The sequence below is a fragment of the Tamandua tetradactyla genome, chromosome 9 (assembly GCF_023851605.1).
Source record: "Tamandua tetradactyla isolate mTamTet1 chromosome 9, mTamTet1.pri, whole genome shotgun sequence".
Classification (NCBI taxonomy): Eukaryota; Metazoa; Chordata; class Mammalia; order Pilosa; family Myrmecophagidae; genus Tamandua; species Tamandua tetradactyla.
In genome coordinates, this window is record NC_135335.1 from 48,391,168 (window position 1) to 48,400,000 (window position 8,833).

Sequence of the window (8,833 nt, forward strand, 5' to 3'; positions counted from 1 at the left end):
TGCTCCATTAGTTCCCAAAGTGCAGTAGTATGATAATTCAGTCCTGTATGAAAATTAAGAAAAAATATATTCCTAGCTGAAAGACAGAAAAAAAATTAATTGAAAGAAAATTTCATTTTGTGCTGACTTTGAGGGCTCAAATTGCATGTTCACATCTGGGACAATGAATCTCATGCAGAGTTTAGCTGATTTAGCTAAAACTACAATTCAGGCGGGAAAGTGGTTATTTGGGTTAAATAATAGATATTGGAGTTTTTCTAAAGCATGTAAAAAGAAGTACAGATACAAAAAGAATAATATTTCTTCCAGTCTTTGCTGAACTCTATGTAGACTCTGTGTACAGCATCTATGTAGAAATGTCTTATGAATGAGATATAGGAATATGACAGAAATTGGGTTTAGACATGGTGCATGGCCTGAAGCCATCCCATGTGATTAGTGACTTACCCTACATTGCCCAATTCTCAGTAGGCAATCTCAAGAGTTCAGAAACAAAATGAATAACACAATCTCCAGGTTTAATATAGAGCCCTGAATTTCTGGATGCTGCTGAGTCTCCAGGAAGGTACCTAAAATATCAAGGGAAGGGATGTGAGATGATTATTTACCTTTGTTAGAAAAATGCCAAGGAAGTTTACTCAGAAAATGACTCTGAGCATGGGATGACTGAAGGACTGTCAGTTAACCAAAACAATGAGTTTGGAAAGTGGTAAGTGATTAAAAAGTAGTAATCTTATTTTTATTTTTATTTTTGTTTTTATTCATCACATAAGAAAAGTGATTTTCTTCCATTGGTTAAGTGAACTTTCATTATAGTTAATTAATAATTTCCATTTTTAAAGCATTATCATACACATAAAAGCATAAAATCAGGGATCTCTTTAATATCAAAATTTTAGAAAAAAATTGTATTTCATTAAAGTGGACTAAAATACACACACATGACTTACATTATATAATATTAATTATATTATATATAAACTTAAGGATTGCAAATAAAAGTACTCCATAAACAATTGTACATTTTTCAGCATATGAAGATCTGTTCCAATGTGAAATATGTTGTTATACATGTTGATTTGATGATAAAAAGTAGTGATGTTGAAAATACAGTGAATGGTTGATTCTGTCAGTGGTCCAATTTCTTGAAATTTGGGGGGGAAATGCTCTGGCTTGTCTTTCACAAAAAGCATATTAATGAAAAGATGGTCACTAGCCATCTTTTCCAAAAAGATGGAAACTAATTATAATACTGTGTAGTAAAATATATGATATAATTTATGTGAACTAAAATGTAACCTCAAATGAAAATATAAGTTGCTTGGCCCTAATTTTAAAAAAAAGAAACATATAAGAAATTGACTTATTTAAAGAGAACTTGAAGAGTAAATAGGATTTATAAAGGAAGGATAGCTAAGATTTACGAAACTTGTCTACAAGTTCTGACAAAACTTTGAGGATAGGGAAAAGTGTACAGCCAAGTTGAAAATGCTTTAATAAGGTACTAGTAGCATGAACTTAAGTGATTTCATGAAAGCAGTGAAATGATCACATACATATTTATATGTTCTCACTGTGGATTATCCTCTGCTGAAATAATTCTGGATTTAATGTGATCAGTTTAAGAAATGAGTAGCATTATCTATGTCAAAGTTGATGCAATTCAGAATTGAAATTTGACCTTTTGGCAGTGTAGATTACTGTCCCTATTGAAATGATTCTGGATTTAAATTGATCAGTTTAAGAAATGTATAGTATGATCTATGTAAAAGTGGGTACAATTTTGAATTTAAATTTTGAAGGGGCATTAGCTGCATTTTTACAATACTATTCAACAGAAACCTTAAAGCACAAACTACAGGGAAAAAATATTTCTTTGGTGCTAACTCATATGAGTTTGGAAAATCTTGTTTGGAAAAGCTCACCTTGTTTGGAAAGGAGATGAGCTCACTGTAAGGAAGATTGCAGATGCACACTGGAATCAGCTTTAACTGGATTGCTTAGAAAAGTGCAGGTAATTAGGTGAATAAATCTACACTTTAACGGTTCCAATCCTCAATAACAATTGTGTCAAAGTGAAGTATTTCCTATTTTCTACTGGCATTTATTTTTCTGCTGTGTAGTGGTGATGATTGCCTTATTGCTTCTTCTTACTTGCTATTTGCCTTATATTAATCCTCTCTATGACATTAAATGCCTACATATTTTAAATAGTATATGTATATGTCTAGATTTATATGAAAATATGATGGAACTTATTTAAATGTAAAATGGGAATGACTAAGATTGCCTATCTGTGGAGAAATGAAATCTTTCTAAATTGACAAATACCTGTGGATATAATGCAAGCAATTAGAGCACTAGTGAAGATTTCACAGTTTTACACTTTTCACAAATACAAATTGCAACAACTTATAAGGTTTTATATATTTTTAGCATTGATTTTAACCAAGTTATTTTGTACAACCTGCAAATATCCCTAAACTTCTAGTGAAATAATTGTCTGCATTACCTACCAGTAAGAGCTTTTATGAGAATCAAAAGGGTGTGCTATGCAGGGAAATTATGAAAACTACATCAGTATGTAACCTTACTGGGTGACAAATTTTTGAATAAAAATGAGAGTTCACAGCAGCTGTTCAATAATGACTCTTTCTCAGACATCTTTTAAATAGTCTCTATGTAGTATCACATATATCTATTTTATAAAATCCTGCATCTCTTTATATGCATCTTATTCACAAGATACAGGTTCAGAGAGTTAAATTAATTAATATCTAAGAAAACTGAGAGCTGGAATTGGATGAGTTTTGAATCCAAACTCTGTTCAATTTACTTATGCATAAGGGCAGAATATATCCACCACATTTTGAAACAAAACCAAGCACTCTAGTAATCAGTTTCTATATATTCTATCAAGTAGCCATATAATTGCTTGCCTCGATATCTATTAATAATGCTGAATCTCCACTGTGGATATCATGGTGTATATGATTTAGAAACTCACACACATGCACAAATACTCACTGAGTATTCTAGATTTCTTTATATTTTAACAATTTGTTGCTCACAACTCTATGACCTTCCATTTGAAATATACATTTAAAAATATTAGATAACATTATTATTATTTCATAATTAAGTAATCTCATATAATTTAGTACATACGTTATTGCTTGTTCTTTAGCACAGTTAGGAGAGGAAGCCTTTGATGCAAAGGGGATTCTTACTTAAGATACCTGGGAGACTAGACTTTGTCAAGAATGCAGACAACACACTTCAGGGTCATGTGATTGTGATTCTATGAAATTCATTTTCCGACACAGTAAATTCTAGGTAACTGATGGCAATGAAAAATAATTCTTTTTTATTACCTGAACATTAAATTGTTATAAGCCACTTTTAGCCAATTTAGGTTAGCTTTCTGAAGACAACATAAAGAAAACCTTTGCAGGAAACCTGAAATTGTACCTGGATTACAGATTAATGGTGATTATTTGTGAGTATGGAAGGTCACTTCCAAGAAGGCTGAAGATTTTAATCTATTTTGATACCTCAAGAGATAGAAGTGACCCAAATTAAGGGTATCTTTAATGGAAAGTGTCAAGTTTTAGAGGCATTTAAAGTCCAACCTGGAATACCTTACAGATTTCCACATAGGTAAATAAAGCATCTTCTATGGAAAATTCTCATTCTTGCTGCACCATGTAAATGAACAGTCAAATTGAATTGCCCCAATCTTATTTTCTGATCAAGAGTTATCTTTCTTGGAGAATATTTTCATCAATGGTGAAGAAAGCATAGGATAAAATGTTTGTTTCGGTGAACAGCTATGCATTGTCTAGACTCTAGAGGACATTCTTCCAGGTTAATCATGTTTCCTTCTAGGAATGGTGCTCAACTCTCTTCAAAATATCTGGGATTCATTTCATGTCATCTTATAATAATGAGACTATATTTAAAAGCTATTGTTTTCTACAAACATATAATATAAATATGTATCATATAGTATATAATGTAAATATGTTTAAATATAAAGGGAAACATACAATTTTATTTTCACTAATGAACTTTAGGCATAGGAAAATCATGACTATGTAAGGAAATTCATATTTATTGAGTTTATGCAAATGTTATACAATTAATTTTAATATTTGGGTGATAATTGGAAGTTATTTTTCATTTTAAATGAATATGCATATCTACAACTGAAATTAAAGAGGCACAAAATAGATGTTTCTTGGCAGAGTAAATCTGGGTAAGGATACTTTTGAATTACAAACTGCATGAAAATTGGACCTTACTTAGATGTAAAAAAAATCACATTTCTATGATGATGTGTACATCCTCTTTCACCATCCATTAAGTTAAGGTTTCTGCAGAGAGCAAGGTAGAATATGCCAAAACCAGGATATATGAGGGAACAGAAGATGAAGATAATGAAAGGAGTAAATTTTGAGTAATGAAACCATGCGCTTTTCATATACTTTCTCCATCATCTATCATCTATTCTCTATAGAGAATTTTTATCTTTTTTAATAGTTTTAATTATTTTATCCACTTTTTTTAGTTTTGAAGGGAGTGAATGTATGAACGTATTTCTGATTCATTATCTCAAAATATTTCTGTGCAAAAATATGGCTGCATTTCAATAAAGAGTTAGTATATCTGTGTTTGTTCAACTTTACCTATTGAAATGTATATTTGTGTGACAGTGAGGGGAAACAGTTCAACAGCAAAGTGCATTTTTATATTAATGTCTGTGTGCAAGTCATATAGTATTTCGTTGCGAGAAAAGGATTCTAAGAAAGTCAGTTTCTTTTTGGTGTATAATTGGAATCAAGCTAACTACAAACATTTCAAAATTAAGTTTTATTTCCATATTCAGGGGCAGTGTTTCCAGGTTTTAAATATGAGAAAATAAGTCCTTTCTTTGGAAAGAAAAATGGCCTTGCAAGATTAGTCTTTGTCTGGAAAAATTATGTGACTTTGATAGGTTTCAATGTTTTTTTTTAGATGTTATATATGTATAATTCAATTGTCAAATACCTAGCTTTTATGTATTCAAAAACGTTGGATTAAATTGTTTCAAAGAAGATTAATTATAAATGATGTAATGCAGCACAAATATAAGTTAGTAATTCTGGAAATCATTTTTCCCTGTCTATAGGTTTTGGTATCTGAAACAACTGAATCATATTTATACAGAAGTGGGTGTTTGACAAGAGTTCTATTGTTTTATTCATTGTATCATTTAATCAATACTCACCCTGATAGGTACTGTCCATGGAAGTTTTGGACATATGAAAACATTAAGTGATTGACAAGTGAAGGATGTGATACCAGTTTCATCATATTCAGACTAGTGATTTTTCAAGACTAAAAGTACTTCCATTGGAGCACTTTAAAATCTGGAAAAAACTTCCTTGTAATTTTTAGCATATTTTAATTTGGTAATATATATTCAACACTAATATCCCTTTTTAACTACTTTCATGTCTACAATTCAGTGACATTAGTTACATTCACAATATTGTGTCAACATAACCACCATCTAATACCCAAATTGTCACCATCCCTAGCAGATCCTTTGTTCCCTTTATCAATACTCCTCATTCTGCCAAACACCAGCCCCTGGTAAACTGTCTTAACTCTTTTTTTTATCTATTAATAGTGTCACTGTTGTTAAATCATGAAAAACAGAAACGGCACATCAGATTTCATTCTTCTAGGACTTTTTAACAACGCAGGAGCCCACCTGTTCCTCTTTGTGATGATGCTAACAGTTGTCTTCAGCTCCCTGCTAGGGAATGCCCTCATGGTCCTCCTGATCCACCAGGACCATCGCCTTCACATGCCGATGTACTTCCTACTGAGCCAACCCTCTCTCATGGACGTGATGCTGGTTTGCACCATTGTGCCCAAAATGACTACTGACTATTTGACAGGAAATAAGTATATTTCACCTGCTGGATGTGGTTTACAGATCATCCTCTTCCTCACACTGGATGACAGAGAGTCCTTCCTCTTGGTACCCATGTCCTATGACCGCTATGTGGCTGTACGTCACCCTCTGTGGTATCCCATCCTCATGAGCTGGCAATTATGCTTGAGAATGATTTGGGGGTCTAGGTTTCTGGGACCTGCTGATGGGCTCATGCAGGCTGCTGATATCCTAACCTTCCCATTTTGCAAATCACATGAGATCGATCATTTCTTCTGTGACCCTCCCATGCTGCTACACTTGGCTTGTGGTGACACATCTGTCTTTGAGTATGCCATGTATATTTGCTGTGTTTTAATGCTTCTGGTCCCAATCTCCTTAATCCTTACTTCCATATTCTCATCCTAGCTGCTGTTCTCCACATGCAATCCACAGAGGCCAGGAAGAAGGCTTTTGCTACATGATCATCACATTTGGCTGTGGTGGGACTCTTTTATGGAGCTGCTATTTTTATTTACATGAAACCCAAATCTTACAGGTCAGCTAACAATGATAAGATTGTGTCAGCTTTTTATACTAATGTCACCCCTGCATTGAACCCCCTCATCTACAGTCTGAGGAAGAAAGAGGTGAAGGAAGCCTTACAGAAGTGTATGCATCAGTGTATTGCCTTACCTCATGAGTAAGATTGATGTGTCTCCATTTCTTAGGCTGTTTAAAGTGATTGCGTGTGACTTCCCAAAGTGAATGCAAAACTTTGTGCATATACACTTACACATTATTTATATATAAATTTGGAAATATGTACATATCTCCATACTTCGGTCTCATTTTTTACTCACTTGCAAATTGTGGAGAATAAACATCTGTAAATCACACCCTCTTTGTAAAATGTTCAACAATTGCTTTTCATCTTTCTCTGCTTTCTTTTTTTTTCTCTTCTTCTTCTCTCCTAGTTTTTATTGATTTACTATTTCATTTAATTTTTCTTGCACAGCTGAAGTCCACTGAAGCCAGGATCATTACCAAGATTTTCTTCTTCATGTAATACTAATAGTTTTTCCATGTCTGAGACATCATTATCCTTTAGATTTTCCTGGGAGAATATTTCATAAAGGGGAGCTTCCACTGGGTATTTTTCACTCTGTGTAAACTTGAGTGTAGTCTAATCAATTTCATCATTTTCCCCAGCCTCAGATGTTACAGTAATGGTGAAGCTGGGGGGCTTTCTGACAATACTATGAAGTCAGAGTAGATAGACTTCAGGGCCTCAAGTTCATTACTCTACTCCTCACTGTAAACTGTCATCATGACCCTCACCTCAGCCCATGGACCACCCAGACCCTGAAGCCATGCCCTACAGCCAGGACTGCATCTCCCCTAGGAAAGCAGACAGTGGCCAGCAGGCACAGGCACAGTAGATGTTTCGTACTGATCTTCCTGATATGGCATGCCCTGTGTTATTTTCATTAAACTTTTGATTTCATTTTTCTCATTCAAATGACCTAATTCTTTGGCTTTATGTGTATCTGGTTCTCAAACTCTTCACAACAAAGGGCCTACTTTATTTTCACTTTTCTCTCATCATGGGCCCCATGGTATAGATCTGTTATGCAATATTTATTATTTTCTTTTATTAAAAAGATTTAGGAAAATCCATCCTGGCTACTGATTACCATGAGAAAACTAGTGACATGCAGATGTTGATGTGATTTCACCAATTTAGCAAATTAAATTTATGTTTTAACATAGTTATTCAGCTTTTTACAGGTGCATAGGCAATATGAATTCATGTTATTCAAAGGTTTACAATATCTCTTGGAAACTCAATAGTAACTTCTCTTATTGCAAGAACTGGGTACTGCATCTTCTATATTTCACACATCTTAAATTATTTAACTTTCAAAGTAACCTGGAATGTTAGAATGTTTTATTATTTCTGCTTTTCAGGTATACACAATAAAGGAACATTTAAATATCACTTCACTGAAGGGCACTGGGGTGTGTTTGACACCAGGTGGTGTGGCTTCAGACTTTTGGCACTGATCATTGTGTTCACAAACTCACATCAAAGTTTTGAATATTTACACCTCAGAGAACCTGGTATAGAAGCTGACTCTGTCCCATTAAAATCATAGCTTTTCTTTGACATAAATTTAATTACTCACTGTCCAATCTCTAAGAATGTGTTCTCCTCTCTGCAGATGGTTTCTACTTTTCTAATTCCTCTCATTTTGTGCCTCATAGAATTAATGATCTTCTCTACACTTAATATAAAAATCAGATCAAAATGTTAAGAAGGAAGCATATTCCTGAGTCATAACAATAAATCCAGCTAGTTTTGATTCAATGAATGAAACAAAAGATAATCTTGGAAATATGTAAGAAAACAGAGCAAACATGATGATTTTGTATGGTATGAAACAATGGACTAAATAACAATGGGGAAATTCACTGTTTGGGGTTTATATAAAATAAAGGAATGAAAGTGAAAGAGAAATACAAACACAGAAAGAATGAGCACTATAATATTATTCAAGAAAGGAAAGGCTGAAATATACATAGTGTTTATTTTAAGCCATATTTTTTTCATTTAATTTGCACAGTATCCTGATAATGTCTAATGTGACTTGAGCAATATCACAGCTAGTAAGTAGTGGAACTGGGATTTGAACTCAGGTCATCTGGTTTCAGCAACTGAAGTCTTAACTAACATACATACATAACCATCTTGCTTGATTAGTATTCATCCTAGGTATAATTAAATGTTTCAAAAGTATGAGCTGACATAAGATAAATCATTTCCAGAAGAAAATATTTCAGAAAATGTAAAATTTGTTGTTAAGATTTTGTGGAATAAATGCATAATTTTATATTTATGTTTTTATA

The 8,833-nt window shown here is 33.2% G+C and overlaps 1 pseudogene; it reads left to right on the forward strand.

Moving 5' to 3' along the window:
* The first annotated feature begins 5,692 nt into the window (after positions 1-5,692).
* LOC143646093 (olfactory receptor 2T8-like) lies at positions 5,693-6,630 on the forward strand (annotated as a pseudogene).
* The last annotated feature ends 2,203 nt before the right edge of the window (positions 6,631-8,833 follow it).